At 32.2% G+C, this 26,322-nt stretch overlaps 1 protein-coding gene and 1 long non-coding RNA gene across 3 annotated transcripts in view; both read left to right on the plus strand.

Annotated features, from left to right (window-relative positions):
* Positions 1–26,322, plus strand: part of LOC111683634 (CTP synthase) — a 37,473-nt gene that overhangs the window by 5,035 nt on the left and 6,116 nt on the right. The gene's annotated exons all lie outside the window — the stretch shown is intronic.
* On the plus strand, positions 14,459–26,168 carry LOC124419986. Its single transcript, XR_006940973.1, has 3 exons — positions 14,459–15,796; positions 26,061–26,068; positions 26,159–26,168. It is a non-coding gene; the product is annotated as an uncharacterized LOC124419986 (long non-coding RNA).

The raw sequence follows: 26,322 nt of genomic DNA on the forward strand, positions 1-26,322 counted from the left end.
TAGAACAGAACTAGAACAGAACTAGAACAGAACTAGAACAGAACTAGAACAGAACTAGAACAGAACTAGAACAGAACTAGAACAGAACTAGAACAAAACTAGAACAAATCTAAAATAAAACTAGAACAGAGCAAGAACAGAATTAGAACAGAACTAAAACAGAACTAAAACAGAACTAAAACAGAACTAAAACAGAACTAGAACAGAACTAAAACAAAACTTGAATTCTGTTGAAGTTCTCTAGAAGAGAAATAGAACAGACTAGAAAAGAACTTATCTTTAATTCAATTTAAAAATTAATTTTTACATCATTCATGGAAACTTTTGTATCCTCTACTCCTTTTTAAAACACTTATGTTTAAAATTCTCTTATTATCTAAACAACAACGACTTAATCTAAATTGTTTTAAAATATTTTACAAACACACCACAACTTTTTAGCATTGAAAACTATGTAAATATAAAATAACGAACTATAATAAGTACTAATTAAGTTTTCAGTAAATTCCCTAATGAAACCTTAACCACTTAAATGCGCGACTATAAAAAATATATATACACTATACAGTGTTTTCACAAGTATATATATCAAATGAATTTATATAAAGAAAGCAAGAAAACAAAATCCAACAGCAAATATTAACATTGTTGCTAAAAACAAAAAAGCAATACAAAAAAATTAACTACAGAAAAAAAACTAAGTGAGCTTTAACTACATTTTGCTGACACCAGCAAACAAATATTGAAGCCACAACCATATGGGGGAATCTATAAAAAGATCAACTTATAGTTATTATTAAGTTTTTCAAAAATATATTAAAGAATAAACTTAAATTCTAAAAAGTTTTAAGACTAAACTTAAAATTTTCACTGTTTTCTTTTAAATGTTTTCTTAAAAATGGAATGATCCACACATACATACACCAAATCAGTTATATTGTCTCTATATGACTGTATTTAAAGCTTATCGCCACATTTTTTGTTGATTTTTTTCTCTCTATAGTCTTTTAGTCGGCGGCCCTACTTGAATAAACATTTTGTATTCAATATTTGCTGGTAATGCGTGGCATTTCTTTTTCTGCTCATGCATTTGCTGCATATTTTGCAAACAGTCAAAATCCATCACATTCTTGGGGATGGTTCGTTGGTTGACTGTTTGTTTGGTTGGCATATTGGTTATTTGATGTTTTATACTTTTATATTTTATTTTCCAGCTATAATTTTTGGTTTTACTTTGTTCGAAACCGTATGGTTTTAAAGCCACTGCAAGCGTACATTGTATTAATAAACCACGAAGTAAACTGGGCAGAGAGAGAGAAAATTATACAGCAGATTTTGGGTTATTGAAAATGTCAAAGTGGTCCTAGGTTAATGAGGTGCAACTGCTATTATGTTCTTTTTCAGTTCTAGTTCAGTTCTAGTTCAGTTCTAGTTCAGTTTTAGTTCAGTTCTAGTTCAGTTCTAGTTCAGTTCTAGTTCAGTTCTAGTTCAGTTCTAGTTCAGTTCTAGTTCAGTTCTAGTTCAGTTCTAGTTCAGTTCTAGTTCAGTTCTAGTTCAGTTCTAGTTCAGTTCTAGTTCAGTTCTAGTTCAGTTCTAGTTCAGTTCTAGTTCAGTTCTAGTTCAGTTCTAGTTCAGTTTTAGATCAGTTTTAGTTCTGTTATAGTTTAGTTCCGGTTTATTTCCTGTTTAATTCTTGCTTAGTTCTCGTTCAGTTCTAGTTTAGTGTTAGTTTCGTTTCAGTCTTTTTAGTAGTTCCTTTTTAAGTCTTTATTGCCTCTGAAAATGTTTTGACATGTTTTAGAGCAACTAACCAGCAGTCGTCAGTCAACCTGGTTTGCTAGCCTTCTGCTCGCTACTCTGAATAGTTGATTACAGAATTTTCGCACAATATACATTGTATGTAGAGCTTTGATGTGTGCTCTGCAATGTGGTCGTTCAATATTGTATTGTCGATTTTTTTTTTGTTCACTCCAATTTTTATTTCGCTTGCCGATGATATTCTATATACAACATGTTCAAGTATATAAACACATATATATGTATTTCAACAATCACTGAAGTGATGTGGTTCTCGGTTTGGTGGTGGGTCATCATCATCATCAACAACATAGTCGTCATCTTTATAAATGAATTTCATTTGGCAGAGCATGTGTTGCACATAAAGCTCTACTGATTGCAACTACTGAATTAAGCCATTCGTATGCATGTAACTAAAGCATGAACGAATTTTATTGAGCCACTGCCATCATAAGTATAACTCAGGCGAGCATTGTGTGGAAGTACTCTCTAGCCTAACAGCCATCATGCCAGAGTTTTAGTATCATTGCTAAATGTCGCCATATGCATATGATGCCAGTACTACTACTATATACACAACTATTATTCCCTTTTGTTGCTTGGCTGGTTATTGGTTTTGTTTGGCAGCAGCAGTTGGGGTATACGTTTCCAAGAGCTGAATACTATTGAATGCGAATGTATTTTATGACCCCTGTTTTAATTATGGTTTTGAAACAAATTTGTTTTTATTTTTTACTTTTTTTGCTTTTGAATTGCAATGTACTTTTGCTGCATGTGTGATGTGCTAATAATATGGGCTGATGACTGGTGTGTTTGGTGCATTAGCAAATTCATCATACTCTCTTCTGCCAGCCAGTCAGTCAACCAAACATTCAGTCATCCATCCATCCATTCTTGTAACTATTCATCCACCAACCATCCATCTATTCAACCTTCCTTTTTTGCAATTGCAATTCAGTCTTTTTAACGACCCTCCAACGTGCAGTGTAACCGCCATTAAGTGAGTCATACATTTTGCCAAAAAAAAAAAAAAGAAAAAAACGAAACGAGCAATGAACAAAGCATACAACTAAAAATACAAAAACAAATTTTACAGTATTTGCCAAACAGCCAGCCAGTCGAGCTTGTGTGAGAGTACAGAAATTCAGAAAAATCCATGTCGTTGTTTTTCTGTTTTCCACACTTCAGTTACTTTTTGTTGCTGCTATAACATTTAGCTTGCTACTCATCATCATCATCAGCACAACCACCACCATCGTCATCGTCAACAGGAACTTTAAAAAAAAAAACTACTAAAAGTTCAGCTTTAGTAGCCATTCAGCCAGCCAACAGCAGCAGGCGGCAATTTGACTCTTACATGCTTTAACTTTAGTTTGTTGTTTTTTTGTATTTTTTGTATTTTCTTTACTCGTTCAAATCCAACTCTGTAGGATTTCATTTTTTATAAGCTTTTCACATACAAAAGGAAGTTAATATTTAGGGCTAATAGAAAATAAATTCTTAAAAATATCTTATATTCAGCTAGCTGAATTTGTCTGAAATTAAAATATCTTGTATTTTTTATAAGTTTAAGTAGCTTAGCGGTAATTTAAATCTTATTCAGCTAGCTGAATAGCTTTAAAACTCAATTCAGCTAAAAAAACCTAAAAAATTTACTTAAAAATTTTTAATTCCGCTGGCTGAATAGGAAAAAAATTGAAGTCAGTTAAGAAAAATTAAAGCAAATTTCATAAAAATCTAAAATTACTTACATTCAGCTAGCTGAATAGAAGAAAAACTCAATTCAGCTAGATAAAACTACAGAAAATTCGTTGTAAATAATATAAACATTTCATATTTAATAAAAATGTTAAATTCAGCTAGCTGAATATGAAAAAATTGGATAATATTTTATAAAATTGCAATTTTTCTAGCTGAATAAGACGAAACCCTATTTCAGCAAACAAAAACTACATCTTAAGCACTTTAAAACTTTAGAAAAGTTATTTTTTATTCATATTTAATTCAGTTAGCTGAATATGAAAATTTGAAACATTCAGCTTGCTGAATACAATAAAATCTTAATTCAGCAAACAATAATGGCAGCTAAATCAATGTACAACTTGTAAAATTGTTAAATTTAATAAAATTAGGTAGCTGAATAGATGAAGTTACAAATAAAACTATAAAAAAAATTAAAAAGAATTTCATAAAAACTAAAAATTCTTTATAAACAGCTAGCTGAATACAATAAAATCTTAATTCAGCAAACAAAAATAGCAGCTAAATCAATGTACAACTTGTAAAATTGGTTATTTGAATAAAATTACGCAATTCCGCTAGCTGAATAGGTGAAATAACAAATTAAACTATTAGAAGTTTGAAGTTTTTCATAAAAACTAAGAATTCTTTAAGTACAGCTAGCTGAATGCAATAAAAACGTAATTCAGCTAATAAAAATTACACTTAAACATTTTCAAATTGTTTAAAATTGTTAAATTTATTAAAATTAGACAATTCAGCTAGCTGAATAGAAGAAATTAATCATAAAATCAATATAAATTTGTAAAAATTTTATAAAAACAAAAAATTTATTTAAACAACTAGCTGAATACAATGAAAACATAATTCAGCAAATATATTTTGCATCAAAACTCTCAAAAAATGTGTAAAATTCTTAAATTTATAAAAATTTTTAAATTCAGCTAGCTGAATAAGGAAAATAATATAGAAATTAGTAAAATAATATAGAAATTAGTAAAAAACTAGATTTTTTGCAATTCAGCTAGCTGAATATGAAATTGAGTGTCTTGTATTAATAGATATCTACAAAAAATCCAAGATTACCACAAAAAACATATATTCAGCCAGCTGAATTAGGAAAACATTAAAATTTTTATATATTTAGCTAGCTAAATAGCAAATTTCTAAGATCGGTAATAGTTTTTGCCTCAACTTTGTTAGTTTCAGTCTCTACCATTTCCGTAAATTTATCCTATTGGTCTTGTCTCTTATACTCTTTAGCAGCTTCTATGGTGACCGTTAAATTAGTAACTATGAACATATGAACAAATAAGAGAAGATGTATGTTATTTTTTTTTCTGTTTGTTTTTCATCCTCTTTTTTTGTTTGTCATTTTTCTAAAGCGACATTAAGCGAAGGGTAACGCATTAACTAAATTTACTAAAAACAGTCCCCACATGCTATTTCTTCGGGTTTTTTTTTTCTTCACTAGCAAATAGCAAAGTATAGTACCCTTAAATCACATTAATAACATCAGTCAGTCAGTCAGTAACAGCAATAGCAACAGCAGCTTAAATAGAAAATGTTTGTTTTGCCAAAAGACAACAGGAGGAAGAGGAGGAGGGGAACATACGCGCAAGAATAAATGAATGTACGTGTCTTGATTGCTTTCTTTCGGCCCATACATAGTACATTAATAACAACAAACAAATGAATGAATTACTGACTGACTGACTGACTGACTGACTAACTGTCTGTCTGTCATTTAGTTTGTCAGTCAAGCAGTTTATGCATCTTTTACATACACGCTATAAAAGGCATATAAAAACATACGCAAAATATAAAGAAAAATAGCAAGCAAATAATAACAACAATGTTTTTTTGAAATCATCATCATCACCATTATCATTTGTATCTTCATTATCGTTTTCATTTTCTACTTCGTCAACAGTCTGAACAATAATAACAACAACAACAACAAAAAAACTATAGCAACAAATATTTAAACCGTCAACATTTCCTTCCTCTAGCTATATCGCATGCTTTAAGTTAAGACGAAATATTTAAAGAAAACACATACAAAATCAAATACACCACCAACCAACATATGCTGCGATTATTCCTCTCTCTCTCTCTATCTCTCCTTCTTGTATGGGGTCTTTAGTTTTATTCTTTTTTTTGTATTTAAGTATGTAGGTAATTTTAAACGTTAAAAGCTTGTCATGGTGGCATATACATACGATGACTTTGCAGTGAGTCCAAAGTGTTTTGCCGGGGTTTTCACAAACTTTTCAAAAGTGTTCAAATGAACCTCAACCTTAAATAAGAGAGTTTTCAACGATTCTCTCCTTCAACTGATGTTCAGTTCAAATTCTAAATGCTGGAAGCAAATTCTAGCATTCGATAGTGATCGAAAATTCTATAGAATTTGCAGTGAGTACAAAGTGTTTTGCCGGGGTTTTCACAAACTTCCCATAAGTGTCCTCAAGCTCAAATAAGAGAGTTTTCACCGATTCTCTCCTTTAACTGATGTTCAGTTCAGATTCTAAATGCTGGAGGCAAATTCTGGCATTTGAAAGTGATCGAAAATTTTATAGAATTTTGAAAAGTTTTATTCGAAATATCGTTTGCTTTCGAATGTCACAATTTGGCACCAGTTACTGGTTCCAACTCGGAATTTTTAAATGAGAACAACTATTTCAACATTCTTAATACCAACAAGGAAGAAATAGAGAGGGGCATAGAAGAGGACGTTGAGGAAGATGCTCCAGTTATAATAAACTGAAACAAGTTCAGGACACTCCGGTATTCAAATTGGGCTAAGACCAAGAAATCTTTATCTCATGAAAGAAAAGAAGATCCCCTGAAGCCAGATGCTGAAAGACGTAAACGAGCCGACATCATATACGGAAGTCATGGATTACGTAATCGCTGCTAAGGGCAAAAAAAAGAGGATTGATTTAATCGGGAGTTTAATGATTATGAGGATAGCATCACACACGTTGAAAAGAAGATCAGCCAGATGCTGAAAAACGAAAACAAGCCGTCATTGTATGCCTATGTAATGGATTACGTAATCGCTGCTAATGGTGATTATGAGGAAGTATTTCTTCTTTTTGGAAAAATGCTAAACTAGAAGGAGTTAAGTAAAGATATCGTTCAATGCTCTTGAATTAGTCCAAATTCTAGGCAGCTAAAAGCTGTAAAGATAGAAAAAGGACTCTTGTGGCATTCCTCTCTATCGACGAGAGAATTATTCTTCTCAAGGACTTGTTTCGTTTAAACAAAGCTATAAGGGAAGAAATAAGACCCTGGTGGCATTCCTCTTATCGAATGTATCGACCAGAACTAGTCTTCTCAAGAACTGTGATATCACAAGCCTCAACAGAGACAGCATAAAGGAGTCAAATCCTAAACACGAGGAAATGATCACCAACTGTCATGAAAGCAATTTAGCTTTAGAGGGAGAGTGATAAGAAACTCTTTCGTTTCGAACATAAAGGAATAATAGGACGTGCCGACTTCGTAAAGATTCCAGAAATCTTCTCAGCCACAGAAGAAGGGGAATAGGAATTAAAGCAATCTAATCGAAAGGAAAACCAAAGGCAGCATGGAGTAGTCAAATCCTAAACACAAGGAAATGATCACCAAAGGTCAGTAAAGCAGTTTAGCTTTAGAGGGAAAGGAATAAGAAACTCTTTCGTTTCGAATATAACGAAATAATAGGACGTACCAACTTCGTAAAGATTCCAGAAATCTTTTCAGCGACATAGGGAATAGGAACTAAAACGATTTTATCGAAAAGAGGATCTTTGTGAGTGAGTAATCTATTAACAATGCAAACTACGTTTAGACTGAAATCCACAAACAAATTTAGAGAATGTCAGATACTTACGTCCATAGATATCGGAGTTGTCTGATCAGATAAAAGTTCAATGTGTATGATCTTATATATTGTTTTAAGATCAAATCAATTTTGCAAAAGCGAACGAAAGAAGGATAGGAACTTATATGAATTGATCAAAAGGAGAAACAATGTGATGCAAGAGAGATAGCAAAAAAGAATGGGAATTAGAAAAATCTTTCTCTTCGAAGATAAGAAAGGCATAGTGCAGTTCTTATCTTCGAGTTGACAACTTCTACACGCAAGTCAATTGTATGAAAGATTTCTCAAATCGCTAGTGGATCGAGAAGGAGAGACTTACAGGCCTGTTCTTACTTGAAGAGCCTTATAAAGATCCCTAAAAGATTTCAAGAGAAAGAGAGAGAGGGATAAAAAGTACGAGAGATAATAAAAAGTAAGAGAGATAATAACTTCTATCGTTTTAAGAATATGAAAACCAGATAACGGTTCCAGTTTGAAGTCCCAAAGTCTTAAATTATCTGTTTAAGAATCTCCTATTTGTAGTCAGTCACTTTTGCTTGGCATTATTTGCACCTTCTCTTCTTACTACGATGTTCTTTCAAGTGTGTGGGTCTCTCTGTTTGTTCATACTTGTAGATTTGTTGATTCCTTTCCGTTGCCTTTTGTGTTTTTGTTTTTTGTGCGACATTAAATTCATTTCTACGAGAAACGTTTTATTTATCAACAACAACGACAACATCGTCAGCGTCGTCGTCGTCGTTATTGTCGATGTCGTAAGTTTGCTTACGTTTCTTTTTCTTTAGCTTGCAGCTTTGTATTGTTGTATTTTGCTTACTTTTCCTAAACAGTAGAGTGTCGTTCGGTGTGTTGTATGTCAGTCAGTCAGACCGTCAGCCCGCTAGGCTGCTTGCCCGTTTTTATTTTACTAAGTTTGCTGAATTGACAGACGACCGTTTTTACTTTGGCTGACTGGCGTTTTGTAATACTGTTGTGAAAGAGGAGCTTAGCTTTTTACTCGCTCTTTAATGTTTAGAATTCTACTTAAGCGTGTATATATTTTTGTGACAGACTACAAGTAAGTGTGTGTGTGTGAGTGTGTTAGTCAGTGTTCTTAAAGTGCTGATGTTGGGGATTCTGATTCTACTAGTTGTTGTCTTCCTTCGTTTTTGTTTGTAATTTTGTATGTGTTTTGGCTTCGTTTTTCTTTAGCTTGTTTGGTTTTTTTCTTCTTTTTCTTCGCATTTGAATGACTGTTTTTGCTGTCTGCTTGTGTTTAATATTGCTGTTGACGATTTAACAACAGAGTCTGACTTTTAGTTTGTTTGCCAAATACGTCTCCATGTCTGCTTGCCTGCCTGCTTGTCTTGTCAAGTTTTTTTTACCATCGAGCATTTATATTTTTGTAGCCGAGTAGTAAGAACTTTTGCTTGTTGTGTCTGAAATGTTGTCCCTGGAATTTGCTTCATTTCATGCTTATTGACACTGTATGTGCTTCGAAACTATTTCGATATTTATTTTTTATTTTTTTTTTCGTTTTCTACTTCTTCTATAGTCCATTTCATTTGTTTGTTTGTTCGTTTTTATTTGCTTTACGATTCACTCAAATACGTCTCCTCGCAGCAGCATTTTAATGTGTTTTAGGTGTTTTAATGTATGACGACTTTGTTGTTGTTTTTTTATTGGGTTTGGGTAGAGGAGTTAAATTCAAATATATACAACAACTACGACATGTATATTTTGTTTGTATGTCAAATATGGACTGGCCTGTAGGTTGATGTTAAGGATGCCAGAGTGTTTCCTTTAAATTTAAGCTCAAATATCGTAGATCTGAACTATAACTGAACTAGAACTAATATAGAACTGAATAGAACTAATATAGAACTGAATAGAACAGAACTAGATCAGAACTAGAACTGAACTAGAACTGAACTAGAACTGAACTACAACTGAACTAGAACTGAACTAGAACGGAACTACAACTGAACTAGAACTGAACACCAACTGAACTTGAATTGAACTAGAACTGAACTAGAACTGAAATAGAACTGAACTAGAACTGAACTAGAACTGAACTAGAACTGAACTAGAACTGAACTAGAACTGAACTAGAACTGAACTAGAACTGAACTAGAACTGAACTAGAACTGAACTAGAACTGAACTAGAACTGAACTAGAACTTAACTAAAACTGAACTACAACTGAACTAGAAGTGAACTAGAAGTGAACTAGAAGTGAACTAAAACTGAACTAGAACTGAACTAGAACTGAACTAGAACTGAACTAGAACTGAACTAGAACTGAACTAGAACTGAACTAGAACTGAATTAGAACTGAACTAGAACTTAACTAAAACTGAACTACAACTGAACTAGAACTGAACTAGAAGTGAACTAGAAGTGAACTAGAACTGAACTAGAACTGAACTAGAACTGAACTAGAACTGAACAACAACTGAACTTGAATTGAACTAGAACTGAACTAGAACTGAAATAGAACTGAACTAGAACTGAACTAGAACTGAAGTAGAACTGAACTAGAACTGAACTAGAACTGAACTAGAACTGAACTAGAACTGAACTAGAACTGAACTAGAACTGAACTAGAACTTAACTAAAACTGAACTACAACTGAACTAGAACTGAACTAGAAGTGAACTAGAAGTTAACTTGAACTGAACTAGAACTGAACTAGAACTGAACTAGAACTGAACTAGAACTGAACTAGAACTGAACTAGAACTGATCAAGAACTGAATTAAAACTGAACTAGAACTGAACTGGAACTGAACTAGAACTGAAGTAGAACTGAACTAGAACTGAACTAGAACTGAACTAGAACTGAACTAGAACTGAACTAGAACTGAACTAGAACTGAACTAGAACTGAACTAGAACTGAACTAGAACTGAACTAGAACTGAATTAAAACTGAACTAGAACTAAACTAGAATTTGATTAAAACTGAACTAGAACTAAACTAGAACTATTCAATAGCTGAACTAGTATTTATTTAATATTCGCATCTGGCCACATTTCCTATTTCATTCTGCTTCAATTATATTTGTGGACTTTATGCGTCAATTGCCTGAAATACATGTCGTGTTATTTGGCTTCGGGTTTTTCGGTATCTACACATGTGTGTGTGTGTATATTTAGCTCGTTTTACATTTAAATGTCTATATGTTCCAAATAATGTGCATAGCAGTGAGTTTGATTAGTAGAGTGTTTTATTTTTTCTTTAGGCTTTGAAATCACCCCGTCTGTAGTAGTAGTAATAGTAGGATGTTCTTCAATGGTGGCACAATATGGTGCGGTAAAGTATAAATTGGCAAATGTTGATTACTTACTATTGCCTGACTTCCAGCCTGCCTGCTTAGTTGCTTGCTAGTTGGCTCAACTCGACATTGGCATGCTGGCTAGATGTCATGGCAAAAATTATAACTCTTACCAGGCTTATAAATACAAACTAACAAAGCTCCCCCATATGTACAAATACTTATTTGATATGTAGTCGTATATAGTTACCGATGAGTGTATTGTGTATACCCTAATAGTCATTAACTAGCTTGGAGTTGAGCATGACAGCCAGCTATTATAGCCTGTGGAAGAGAGAGTAACGAGGTTGGTAGTTGAATTTAAACTAGAACAGAACTAGGATAGAAATAGAACAGAACTACGATAGAACTAGAACAGAACTAGAACAGAACTAGAACAGAACTAGAACAGAACTAGAACAGAACTAGAACAGAACTAGAACAGAACTAGAACAGAACTAGAACAGAACTAGAACAGAACTAGAACAGAACTAGAACAGAACTAGAACAGAACTAGAACAGAACTAGAACAGAACTAGAACAGAACTAGAACAGAACTAGAACAGAACTAGAACAGAACTAGAACAGAACTAGAACAGAACTAGAACAGAACTAGAACAGAACTAGAACAGAACTAGAACAGAACTAGAACAAAACAAGAACAAAACAAGAACAAAACAAGAACAGAACTAAAACAGAACTAGAACAGAACTAGAACAGAACTAGAACAGAACTAGAACAGAACTAGAACAGAACTAGAACAGAACTAGAACAGAACTAGAACAGAACTAGAACAGAACTAGAACAGAACTAGAACAGAACTAGAACAGAACTAGAACAGAACTAGAACAGAACTAGAACAGAACTAGAACAGAATTAGAACAGAACTAGAACAGAACTAGAACAGAACTAGAACAGAACTAGAACAGAACTAGAACAGAACTAGAACAGAACTAGAACAGAACTAGAACAGAACTAGAACAGATCTAGAACAGAACTAGAACAGAACTAGAACAGAACTAGAACAGAACTAGAACAGAACTAGAACAGAACTAGAACAACTAGAACAGAACTAGAACAGAACTAGAACTGAACTAGAACTGAACTAGAACAGAACTAGAACAGAACTAGAGCAGAACTAGAACAGAACTAGAACAGAATTATAGCAGAACTAGAACAGAACTAGAACAGAACTAGAATAGAACTAGAATAGAACTAGAGTAGAACTAGAACATAACTAAAACATAACTATTACAGAACTACAACAGAATTAGAACTGAGAACTGAAGAAGAATAACAGAACTTAAACCGAACTAGTTCCGATTGCTGACGATATTAACAAAATTTCCTTAATATTCTAACACATCTCGTTTATTTCACTTAAATATGTTTGGTTTTCTATCCTTATATGCGAATGTACATGTTGTATTGTTGTATTTTTTGTAACTAGTGTGTCATGACGACACCATGACTGCATTTCCTCACCCCTCTCCTACTCCAAACATAAATAAAAGAAACACCAGCATTAAGTCGTTCGTCGTACACTTCTACACAATTGTTGTGTTTTGTATTTCCCTTCTCCTACTTCTCTTACTCCTGCTGCTGCTGTTTCTATTTCCTGTCAAAAAGTTTCAACATCTCTTCACCAAGTCCTTCTAAGCTTTGTAGCATTGTGTTGCCTTTATGGAAAACTACTCGTACAAATGAGGTTGATGAAATGATGTACTAGCTGTGAATACTAAAAAAGAAAATTATAATGATGATTATGACGATAAGGAAGATGATAATGTTAAATGATGATTATCATGATAATGATTGTCTTTGTGATGTTTGCATTTCTATCAGCTTTTTAGAATTTTTCATTTTTCAACAATTATCCTGTAGTTTTTTTTCTTTCTTCACAATTGTTCTTTAGCAAGCTTAGTGCTCTGCTCTTTGCCTAGAACGTAATTCTTTTTAAAACTTTTTTTTTGAGATCTGAGTTTTTTCTTTTTGTTGGCGACCTAGAGTCAGGCTAGTGGATGTATGTGGGTAAAGTATGTAAGAGCGCTTTATATACTTATTCTGAATGTATATTTTGCTGGCAAATGCTGTCGTTTGCAATCTGTGTTTTTGGGGTTTCAACTGCAAAACGTAATGAAAAATAACAACAACAAAAAAGACTAAAAGAAATGGTTGTCAGGCAAGCAGGCACAAAAACATGATTGCTTTCAGTTTGTTATTGTTGCTTTGTTACCAGCTCATGTTCTATCAACCCTGTGTGTCGAGTATAAGCTTTTTACGTCCCTACGTTTTTGTTTTTTTTTTTTTTCATACAATAAAATGGATCTGTTCTAGTGCCATAACATCAGCAGCAATAACAACAACTATATCATCAACCTCATCATCAACATCATACTCCTGCTCAAGAATTGTTATGCTTTGCCAAAGCTACAACCAGCAATATTAAGGCTTGTGCACACATACACTTTCATAACACATTAGCACGAGTATACTTTTCACAGTCACATCCAATCATCCCTGCCTTTTGTGTTGTTGTATTCTACCTAACAAATGAAACCACCAGACATCATTCCCTGTAACCTAAACTGAACTAAACCAAATCGTACCGAACTGAACCATGCCAGTCTGCCAGCCAGCCAGCCAACAAGCAAGCAAAGCCATCCAACTAACAAACCATCCATCCATCTATACGATACGACGTTACGAGACACACACGTACTCTAGTTTTATAATAAACGAGAACGTTTTGTATTTATGCTGTGGGGACAGTGGGTTAGATCAAGTTCAGTTATTCAGTTAAATTACCGTTATAAGTCAAAAACTTTGTTTAATTGGTTATGAAAAAGATCTTTGGCTGATAATGCGTACTTTTACTTCTATGTCTATCTGTTCTAGTTCAGTTCTAGTTCAATTATAGTTCAGTTCCAATTCAGTTCTAGTTCAGTTCTAGTTCATTTATAGTTCTAGTTCAGTTCTAGTTTAGTTTTAGTTCAGTTCTAGTTCAGTTCTAGCTCAGTTCTAGTTCAGTTCTAGTTCAGTTCAAGTTCAGTTCTAGTTCAGATATACTGCAGTTCAAGTTCAGTTTTAGTTCAGTTCTAGTTCAGTTCTAGCTTAGTTCTAGTTCAGTTCTAGTTCAATTCTAGATCAGTTCTAGTTCAGTTATAGTGCAGTTCAAGTTCAGTTCTAGTTCAGTTCTAGTTCAGTTCAAGTTCAGTTCTAGTTCAGTTGTAGTTCAATTCTAGTTCAGTTCTAGTCCAGATATACTGCAGTTCAAGTTCAGTTTTAGTTCAGTTCTAGTTCAGTTCTAGTTCAGTTCTAGTTCAGTTCTAGTTCAGTTGTAGTTTACTTGTAGTTCAGTTCTAGTTTATTTCTAGTTCAGTTCTAATTCAGTTCTAGTTCAGTTCTAGTTCAGTTCTAGTTCAGTTCTAGTTCAGTTCTAGTTCAGTTCTAGTTCAGTTCTAGTTCAGTTCTAGTTCAGTTCTAGTTCAGTTCTAGTTCAGTTCTAGTTCAGTTCTAGTTCATTTCTAGTTCAGTTCTAGTTCAGTTCTGGTTCAGTTCTAATTCAGTTCTAGTTCAGTTCTAGTTCAGTTCTAGTTCAGTTCTAGTTCAGTTCTAGTTCAGTTCTAGTTCTGTTCTAGTTCTGTTCTAGTTCTGTTATAGTTCTGTACTAGTTCTGTTCTAGCTCTAGTTCTAGCTCTTGTTCTGTTCTAGTTCTTTTTTAGTTCGGTTCTAGTTCTATTCTAGCTCTGTTCTAGTTCAGTTCTAGTTTAATTCTAGTTCAGTTCTAGTTCAGTTCTAGGTTAGTTCTAGTTCAGTTCTAATAATTCTAGTTATGTTCTAATAATGTTCTAGTTCTGTTCTATTCTTGTTCGTTCTTAGTTCGCTTTAAGTTCAGTTTCCATTGTTGGCCCACTGTTTCAGTGTTTTTTGTTTTTGAAAAAAAAACATTCATTCGTTCGGTTTTTGCACACAGAAAAAGCCCATGTGCCGCGCGTTTAATATGTCTGTCTGTCTGCCCACAAGCTGTGGCAGGCACACATACATACATTCATACAACCAAACTTTAGTTAGGCAGCCAAGCAGGCAGGCAGGCGAGGCTACACAAGGCAATCATTCAGACAAGCAAAACAGTCAGCCACAAAAACTCACATACATACACAGGCAGGAAGGCTGTCTGTCAGGCAGGCATTCAGTTAGTTACACAAAAAGCAATCGAAAAGGAAGGCAGGCAGGAGAGTCAAATACAGTACAATCAAACAAACTCCCCAAACACACTGGCTGGCTGGCTACTACAACAAAAAAAAAAATCCAAACAAAAACAACTAACTACTCTACACTCTATTCAAGAGCACACACAGAACATGTGAAAATAACAACAACAATAACAAAAGAAATATAAGAACTTTTTGTCGTCGTTGGTGTTGTTGTTGTTGCTGTAGTGGCCAACTCACAACAACTGTATGTCGTTAGCAATATAGTAGCAGCAGCAGAGAGCAGTAAAACGCTGTGGCAGTAAGAAAAAAATAAAACATACAGAATTTTGTACACACTTGCATACAATCATGTTGAGTCGTTGAGTATAAAGTAAAAAGCGTTTTTAATACGTTTATTTTACTTTTTTTGCTGATGGTTTTGTTGTTATTGCTATTGTGTGTTTTTGAGTTTTTCATCATCATCATCGCCATTGCCATCGTCAACAACAAACAGCAGAGTATATCACCAGAACACCAAACCAAACAGCCAACACCAACCAACCAGCGCCAGCATTGCTTTTAGCTTTATATGCGCTTCTCAATGCTTTGCTGAATTTTCAATTTCAGTTGTAAGCTGACTGCAATCAGCGTTGGAAGTGAACTTAAAACAAAAATTACAAAACGTGAAGAAAAAAATAAAAAAAACAAAGTGAAATAATTTATAAAAACAAAAAAACAATAAATTTAATAAAAACACGTGTAATAATACTAATAAAAAACTAATTCATACAACATACAATTTAATCCAGACAAACATAAAACAATTAAAGAAAACTTATTAAATAATTAAAATATATAACACCGGTTATTTTTCAAGAAAACGTAACAAAAACAACAAAATATTTGTAATTTTAAAAACAAATTTTATATTATTTGTTAGCAGTTGGACTAACTACTTTTTGTGAAATATTTACTCTCGCTCTCTTTGTGTGTTTTTCTTTCATCATTTTAATCTTTGACATTGATTGATCAAAATAAAGGAAATATTCACCTTTTGCAGGGATGGAAAATATATTCTATAGATTCTTCTATGAAGTATTTTATAAAATACTAGAACTAGACTAAAATGAACTAAAAGCGGAAATAGAACTTAACTAGAAATCAACTAGAACTGAACTAGAACTGAACTAGAACTGAATTTGAACCGAACTAGAACCGAACTAGAACTGAACTAGAACTGAACTAGAACTGAACTAGAACTGAACTAGAACTGAACTAGAACTGAACTAGAACTGAACTAGAACTGAACTAGAACTGAACTAGAACTGAACTAGAACTGAACTAGAACTGAACTAGAACTGAACTAGAACTGAACTAGAACTGAACTAGAACTGAACTAGAACTGAACTAGAACTGAACTAGAACTAGAACTGAACTAGAACTAGAACTAGAACTGAACTAGAACTGAACTAGAACTGAACTAGAACTGAACTAGAACTGAACTAGAACTGAATTAGAACTGAACTAGAACTGAACTAGAACTGAACTAAAACTGAACTAGAACTGAACTATAACTGAAATAGAACTGAACTAGAAACGAACTAGAACTGAACTGAACTTGAACTGAACTATAACTAGAACTGAACTCGCTTTGAACTAGAACTGAACTAGAACTGAACTAGAACTGAACTAAAACTGAACTAAAACTGAACTAGAACTGAACTAGAACTGAACTAGAACTGAACTAGAACTGAACTAGAACTGAACTAGAACTGAACTAGAACTGAACTAGAACTGAACTAGAACTGAACTAGAACTGAACTAGAACTGAACTAGAACTGAACTAGAACTGAACTAGAACTGAACTAGAACTGAACTAGAACTGAACTAGAACTGAACTAGAACTGAACTAGAACTGAACTAGAACTGAACTAGAACTGAACTAGAACTGAACTAGAACTGATCTAGAACTGAACTAGAATTGAACTAGAATAGAACTAGAACTTAACTAGAACTGAACTAGAACTGAACTAGAACTGAACTAGAACTGAACTAGAACTGAACTAGAACTGAACTAGAACTGAACTAGAACTGAACTAGAACTGAACTAGAACTGAACTAGAACTGAACTAGAACTGAACTAGAACTTAACTAGAACTGAACTAGAACCGAACTGGAACTGAACTTAAACTAAAATAGAACTCAATTAGAACTGATATGGAACTGAACAAGAACTGCCTATCCGGCAATATAAAACAACAAATCAAAACATTAAACTAGACTTTAGAAATATTTTTTATTAGTACAATAAAAGTAAACCAAAAATTTTGCAATATTGATTTTATAGCTGCTTTTTGTTATTGTTTTTTTTTTTATTAATATTGTTTTTGCTTTGCTGGCCTAGGCATATGTTCCAGTTTAAATAGGTATTGTAGAGGGAGTTTGTTACTTTAAAAAGTCCCTATTCCAAAAGGAACCCTTTCTCCTAATTGCTAACCATACAAATTTTCCATATGTTTCCTATAGTTATTTATTAAAAAAATTTTATTAGTGAAACACATTTTTTTCTTTCTCCCTTCCATAGCAATAACCGTCAGAGTGTATATTTTTGCTCTTTACCTTGTTGTGTTTTTTTTGTGTTTTTATTGTGAATTATTGATTTTGAATTTAGTTCACAACATTCCAATTCTTTAACGCAACAATAATAACAACAACATTTAAACAAAAATCCATTAGTGTTTTTTTAATGGAATTCCTCTAACTGATGTTTTTGTACTTTATTATTTGTGACAATTTGTGACAGACAGGTGGCTGGAATGTTTAAAATATGTATTTAATGTGGTCAAATTAATCTCGATTTTGGGTTAATGAGAGAGGCGATTGTGTTGGCGAAGTGGGTCTCCCAAGAAATGAGAATATACTGAACTCGAACTGCACTGTACTAAACTGTAACTAGAACTGAACTAGAACTGAACTAGAACTGAACTAGAACTGAACTAGAACTGAACTAGAACTAAACTAGAACTGAACTAGAACTGAACTAGAACTGAACTTGAACTGAACTTGAACTGAACTAGAACTGAACTAGAACTGAACTACAACTGAACTACAACTGAACCACAACTGAACTACAACTGAACTAGAACTAAACTAGAACTGAAGTAGAACTGAACTAGAACTGAACTAGAACTGAACTAGAACTGAACTAGAACTGAACTAGAACTGAACTAGAACTGAACTAGAACTGAACTAGAACTGAACTAGAACTGAACTAGAACTGAACTAGAACTGAACTAGAACTGAACTAGAACTGAACTAGAACTGAACTAGAACTGAACTAGAACTGAACTAGAACTGAACTAGAACTGAACTAGAACTGAACTAGAACTGAACTAGAACTGAACTAGAACTGAACTAGAACTGAACTAGAACTAAACTAGAACTAAACTAGAACTAAACTAGAACTGAACTAGAACTGAACTAGAACTGAACTAGAACTGAACTGGAACTAAACTAGAACTGAACTAGAGTTAAACTAGAACTGAACTAGAACTAAACTAAAACTAAACTAAAACTGAACTAGAACTAAACTGGAACTGAACTAGAACGAAACTAGAATTAAACTAGAACTGAACTAGGGCTGAAATAGAACTGAACTAGAACTGAACTACAGCTGAAATAGAACTGAACTAGAACTGAACTAGAACTGAACTAAAATTGAACTAGAACTGAACTACAACTGAACAAGAACTGAAATAGAATTGAACTAGAACTGAACTAGAACTGAACCAAAACTGAACCAGAACTGAACTAGAACTGAACGAGAACTGAACTAGAACTGAACTAGAACTGAACTAGAACTGAACTAGAACTGAACTAGAACTAAACTAGAACTGAACTAGAACTGAAATAGAATTGAACTAGAACTGAACTAGAACTAGAACTGAACCAAAACTGAACCAGAACTGAACGAGAACTGAACTAGAACTGAACTAGAACTAAACTAGAACTGAACAAGACAGAACTAAAACTAAACTAGAGCTGTACTAAAACTGAGTTCTAAAACAAAATATAGCATTTTTTCTTCAATTTAGATGCAGCAGATTCATTTTGCAATGCTTCAAATTTCTTGGTTCTTTAGTTTCTGTTAATTCCAAACTAAATTATTTCTGTTGTCTTTCTTCATATTCCCCTTGAACTATCAAACCAAAATTATCCTTATAATTCAATTAACTTAAAAAAATAATTGTAATTTGAAACACCTCTACGTTTGCTGATACAGGGATACTTTCTTACTGCCAGGAACTATTTGGCCATTTCTATAGTTAAAGCAAAAATATACAAAAAAAAATTAAATAAAGAAAAATAAAACCAAGATGTAATTTTCAACAGATTCTCTTTACCCCACTTTTATTATTCGATTGACGCTAGCTGGCTGGCTGGCTGTGTGGAAAGCAATAGAACAAACGAACGAACACACCCATGTTGTTTTAAAATAAAGAATCTCCCCCATATAGAAAAACGAGCCTTTTTCAAAATCATCATCATCAGCAGCAGTAGTAGTTGTTGTAGTAACAAAACATCACTGCTGCATGGCCTAACAGAGTGCCTGCTTGCTAGCTAGATGGCTGGCTGGCTATATGGTTGGTTTGGTTTGGTTTGCTGGCTGTGAGCTCTTGATAACTGCTTAGCTCTCCATTCATTTTTAGTTTATACTTGTGAACGTTGTACGAGTATAATATGAGGTTTTTGCTGCCATTACAAACTACTGTATATTGGTTTGAGTGGTATACCACTCAACTTGTGAAATTCCTGACGCAATTTACAGAAAAAAACCAACAAAACGAATAAATGAAAGAACAAAAAAAATTGTATATTAAAATAAAAAAGAACCAAAAAGCAACAAAACTTAAACAAGAACGGACAGTTAAAGGCATTGAAATAAAAAAAGCCCTCCTCATCATCATGTGCGATTACTACATAAGTAGAAACAATAAAGAACCGACAGTTCGTGGAATTGATATGAATTAGAACTGAACTAGAATTGTACTAGAACTTAACTAGAACTGAACTAGAACTAAATTAAAATTAAAGTAGAACTGAACTAGAACTGAACTAGAACTCAACTAGAACTGAATTAGAACTGAACTAGAACTGAACTAGAACCGAACTAGAACTGAACTAGAACTGAACTAGAACTGAACTAGAACTGAACTAGAACTGAACTAGAACTGAACTAGAACTGAACTAGAACTGAACTAGAACTGAACTAGAACTGAACTAGAACTGAACTAGAACTGAACTAGAACTGAACTAGAACTGAACTAGAATTGAACTAGAACTGAACTAGAACTGAACTAGAACTGAACCAGAACTGAACTAGAGCTGAACTAGAACAAAGTCATTAAACATTGTACACATGTTGTCCAAAGGGATAAACTGATTCCTTAATGAACTGCGGGGCTCTACACTTTCTCGTACTTCATTCTCATGCATACATGTAGTCAGTCAGTCCGTCATTCGTATATTTAGTCGTAAAAAGTAGCAAGCAATAAACACAACTAACATAGACACAAATGCAGATACAGACGACAAAACGACCGACAACATATTCACTCGTATGCGTTGCTTACGAATTAATGCGAGTGAGTGTGTCAGTGGCAGCAATGTGTGTAAGCTTTTGTTGGCTGGTCTGGTGGGTTCTGATGTGATGTTATGAAGAAAGACTATGACTCCTCATTCTATGAATGCAGCACACAAAATACAGTCACACTATATATTTGCCACAAAACTGAACTGAACTGAACAGAAAAAATAATCTGCAAAGAAAAAACAACAAAAAACTAAACGACATCGACGAACCACACGCTAATTTTCACCGTTGATTTTTGTATTGTAAAAATGTATGTTTTGTTATGGCCTGAATGGATGGATGGATGACTGGCTAGCTGGATGACTCCGATGTCGTTGTCGATGCTGTTCATGATGGTGGTGGTGGTGGTGATAATGATGTTGGTTGGTCGGTCGTTGGGACGTCTTGTCTCTTTTGAAAACAAATGGAAATCAAACCGAACCAAACAAAACCTAAAAATAATAATAAAAATGTATTCAACAATATTTTAAATCACTCCAGCTCTGCATACATACACATATTTAGTGCAGTAAGTAACTGTCAGCCAGCAACTCGCTTAAAAAGTTTTTTGTCACTACAGAGCAGCTGTTACTACTCCTCTTTCTATTCGTGAGGAGTTGCTAATGCAATAAGTTAAGTTCTAGTGCAGTTCTTTTTCAGTTCTATTTTAGTTCTTGTTCAGTTGTAGTTCATTTCTAGTTCTGTTCTAGTTCTTTTCTAGTTCAGTTCTAGTTAAGTTCTAGTTCTATTCTAGTTTAGTTCTAGTTGAGTTCCAGTTCAGTTCTATTTAAGTTTTAGTTCAGTTCTGTTTCAGTTCTAATTCAGTTCTAGTTCAGTTTTTTATTTTCTACAGAAAATTTACTTAATTAACAATTTAGCCACGTTTCTGCGTTAACTCAGCAAATACTTAACATTACAAGATTTTAAAGTATGAAAATTATTTTTTTTTTTTGAAAAACTTAATGGAGCGACTGTCTAAATGACTTCTTCGTCTTATTATTTGGTGGGTTCTGTTGTTTTCGCCGTTCGGTTTTGGGTTGCTTGTCATTTTACTAAATGCTGCTACTTTTATACAACTTCAACTGATACTTTCTGACTACTACAAACTGACTAAACATAATAATGAAGTTGTTATTTCAGTTGTTTTCATTATTACTCTTTACGCTATTATTTGTTGTAATGTCTTTTGGTTGTTATTATTATATACTATTGTTTGCCTGTCTAGGTTTATTTGGAACTCTATGATGGTGGTGGCGGCATTAAATGCTGATGAATGTTTATAGACATCTAGACAGGGACGTGTTTTGCCTATTTGCCAAAATGTTGTTTTAAAGTTAAGAATTAAAGAACTTGTCTTACAGTTTAGACTTAAACTAATAACTACAAACAACTAATAATTTCTGCATTAAGCTTTAACACACATTTTTTTTTCTTTTTATTTCACTTTACCCGCCTTAAATTGGCAAAGTTTCTCCTGTTTGTCATTTGATCACACGTTATAGTATTTAATGATGAACATGATGATTTTGTGTTTTGTTTAAGTTGTTCTTCATGTCTTCAAAGAAGTTTTTTTGTTGCCATCAACCATTACTTTATTTTTTTCTGTCTACGGTCGAATGAGCTAAGCTTTAAAACTCCATACTATACCACAAAGTAAAAAAAAACACTTAGCCAAGCATTTCCTGTCATTTAGGTGCTGGAATGGCAAAAAATAAAAAGTTACTTAAAGAAATCAAACAAAACTTTAGGTTCTTAACTATTTAACACACACATACACAACTTATTTAAATGACTGTTGCTTTATGTTTTAACTTATTTTTTTTCTTATTTTAAGCTATTTTATACATATTTTATTTAAAATTGTCTACACCAAATCCTTTAATTAACTTAAACTAAAGTCACAGTATTTTTGTTAAGTGTTTAAGTGTCAAACCTAAATTAACCACTTGTAGCGCTAAATAAAGTGTTGCCATATTAATATTTTTTTAACGTTTTATATAAAACAATAATTTAGGGGTTTATGGATATTTCCTACTTCATTGCAAAAAGTTGCAGCTTTTGTTTAAAGTGCTACATTTTTCTATAGAAAAATTGCAGTATTTATGAAAAAGGCAACATATTCTTTAGAAAATTTACAGCTTTTATACAAATTCTGTATATATTTTGCAAGTTTTACTAAAATTGAAACAATTTTGAAAATTGAAAAATTTCTAAAAACTGCAACATTTTCTTAAATAGTTTAAAAATTACACAAAAAGGCAAACTTTTCTTAGGAAAATTGACAACTTTTGAAAAAAACGTTCAACATTTTCTATAGATATTTTCAAAGTTTTACTATAAAGGCAACAATTTTGTTTAAAAAATGTACAAATGTTGTAAAATGTGAAACAGCTTTCGTATAAAGTTCAACATCTGTAGATATTTTGCTAGTTTTACTAAAATGGCAACATTTTCATGCAAAAAGTTGCAGCTTTTGTTTAAAGTGCAACTTCTTCTTTAGTAAATTTGTTATATAAATAATTATATATATAAATAGTTATATAAATAATTTGCAAATTTCATGAAAAAGCAAACTATTCTTTAGAAAATTGACAACTTTTGAAAAAAGTTCAACATTTTATAAAGATATTTTGCAAGTTCTATTATAATGGCAACATTTTGTTAGAAAATTGACAGATTTTGTAAAATATGGAACAAATTTTGCAAAAGGCGCAACATGTTTTGTTTTTTTCAGGAAATGTTAACAAATTCCTAAAATATTTTGATTTTTATAAAAAAAAATTTAAAAAAGGCAATATTTTTTGTAGAAAATTTGCAGCTTTTGCAATAAAGCTAACATTTTCTTAAAAAAGGGCAACATTTTCTACAGAAAACTTGTAGCCGTTGTATAGACAATTTGAACTTTATGCAAAGAGGTCAAAATTGTCTATGAAAAATTTGCAATTTATGTAAAAAGTTTAACATTTTCTATACATAAATTTGCATTTTTCACAATTCCATTAGTTAAGTAAATTTTTTTGCAACACTGTAGGTTTTTATACAATGTTGCTTAAAGTATTTTTTTATTTATTTCCCCACTTTCTTTCTTTAGTTCTTTGGTCCTCCGTTTTTATACTTTACTCTTGAGTTTTTGTTTTTTTTTTTGCCATTGTGTTTTCTTTTCAACATTTGTTATTGCTTTTGGGTTCTTTTAAAGCTTAAGCTGTAACAACACATGTCATGCTTGTTCGTTTTACTCTGTTCTGCTTAATATTTTGCAGTTGTTGTTAGTAATGGTTGATGTGTTGTTGAAAGCGGTGGTGGGGGAGGGAGGTGTGTTATATATACAAATATATTGTGGAGATGAATGATGATGACGAGTTGATAACTTATACAAAAGAATATCATCATCGTATGTATGTGAGATGTTGATGGTGATAATGATGCTGGGCTGGTGATTTCTTTGGTTTTAGAAACGAAATAATGTTGTTGTTAATAATGATGTTGTTGTGTGTGTGTTCACTCGATTGTTTATTATTGTAGTTTTTCTTTTTTATTTCTAGTTGTATGTGTATGTAATTTTCCTTTAATGTTTTCATTTGTTTTGTTGTTAGGAACGAGTGCGTTGGGATTTGTTAGCTTTTGTTGTTGTTGTTATTGGTTTCCTTTGATAAAAGAAAGTTCTGTGATTTGTTTGAAAGGCAGAAAAGAACTATTGATACTACACTATTGACTGTTGGCTAGACTATAGAGTTTCCTAGAGACAAATTTTATATACTAGACTATAGATTAGACTATAGACTAAATTATAGACTAAACTATATACTTGACTATAGACTAAACTATGCTATATACTTGATCATAGAGTAGTCTTTAGTATATAGTCTAATTCTTATTTTGTCTATAGTTATGTCTACATTTTAGTTTATATTACATTCTCGTCTTTGGTCCAAACTTTAATTTACTTTTATCGATTTTTTAGGCAATAATTTTTATTATTCCCTCTTGTTTTTTCACATTTGTTTACATTTCTTTTGTTTTAACATATCTACAAACACATACATACATACATACATACATACATACATACATACATACATACATACATACATACATACATACATACATACATACATACATACATACATACATACACTTTTAACAGCTTTGGCTGAAGTCCAATCAACAGTAATGACAAAAACAACAATAACAACAACAAAAGTAACAGCTATAATAATAGAGCTCCAACAATGAAATGAAAAAAAAGGAACACCCCTCCTCTCCCGTATTTATTTTGTGTGTGTGTTTTCTAGCTAAACTGAGTACAATAATAATACCGTTGATGATTATGATGATGTTGTTATTGTTGGGTAGAGTAATGATGTTTATAACAATAATAGTGTTGATGAGGTTTGTTATTGTTTTGTTAAGAGATTTTTTCCCAGTTTTTGCTTTAGCTGTTTTTAAACATTGTTACTAATATTAAATGTTATTGTTGTTGCAGTTTAGCTCGATGGTTAGTTCAGCAATATGGCGAACATATTTCTGCTTAAAAATTATTAGACGTTATAAATAAAGTTTAAAAATATTTGGTATTAGAAATTGTTGTTGTGTATTTTAAGCTGTTAGAATGTGAACAAATCATTTCAACATATTAAGGTTTTAAAAATTACTTTTTTTTTATTAAATTTCTATTAACTAGCAACAATGTGTCATGGTTATAAAGATCTTACTGTTTATTTCAACATTTGTTTTCTTTAGTACATTTCCCTTATTTTCTTTCTTTTTTCGAGTATGAAACTGAAAGAACAACAACTACAAACAATGTAAATGTCTTATTGATTTCCATGCCGACAACGTACAAAACAGCCCGAAACGCCTGTTAGCATACAAAATTATTCACATTACAATTTCATTATTATGTTCATCTTTAAAGATGAATGAACATCATTATTATCATCATTTCGAAATCAGTGTTATCCTCTTTGTTGTTATTAAGTGTGTCTTAGGCTTCATTCATATCATTTTGGTTTTTTTGTTTTATTTCACTTTAAGTCGTTCTATATAACAGTTGAAAAGTATTTATTAGCGAAAATTAAATTAAATTTTAAAAATTTGTCAAAAAACATAACAATTTTAACACTATTTGGCTTCAAGAAACCAACAAAACACGCACACACACACTTTATTGCACACAAAGAAAGAAAACCTGTAACAAAAATATGAAAACAAAAACAATAGAGACAGAGAGAGAGAAAGCTAGGCAACAGTAATGTAAACAAAATACACATATTTACACACAAATGCAAAATATATAGAGCCCTTGCAAAAAAAATGTAAACAAAACAAGGGAGCGAGAGAAAATTAACGGTCTTATAAGCCGCTTTGGCTTATGGCTTACGAACGCCGTTTAAATTTTACTAACGCCGTTGATTTGGAATCATCCTGGTTGATTGTCATTCAATCTTGTTGTTTTCTTTTTAAATTTTTAAGTTTTTAACAAATAAAAAACAAAGAAATTGTTAAAAAAAACTAATAAAATATTATCAATTTAATAGCAAAATATGTAAATAAATAAAAAATAAAAGAAAATAAAGAAATAAAAGCTTGAAAACTTTTCCGTAAACAAATAGTGATAATTATTTTCTTTTTAAAGGAAAACCGTTAAGTTTTAAATTATAAAAGAGTATTAAAAAGAAAAAACATTGCAATTAAAGCAGAAATGTTAAAAAAGATAAATTTAAAGTTTTACAAATAAAAAATTGAAAAATAAAACAAATTTTTTTAAAATAAACAAATAAATTATAAATAATACATTAA

The sequence above is a fragment of the Lucilia cuprina genome, chromosome 5, assembly GCF_022045245.1.
Source record: "Lucilia cuprina isolate Lc7/37 chromosome 5, ASM2204524v1, whole genome shotgun sequence".
In the NCBI taxonomy this organism is placed as follows: Eukaryota; Metazoa; Arthropoda; class Insecta; order Diptera; family Calliphoridae; genus Lucilia; species Lucilia cuprina.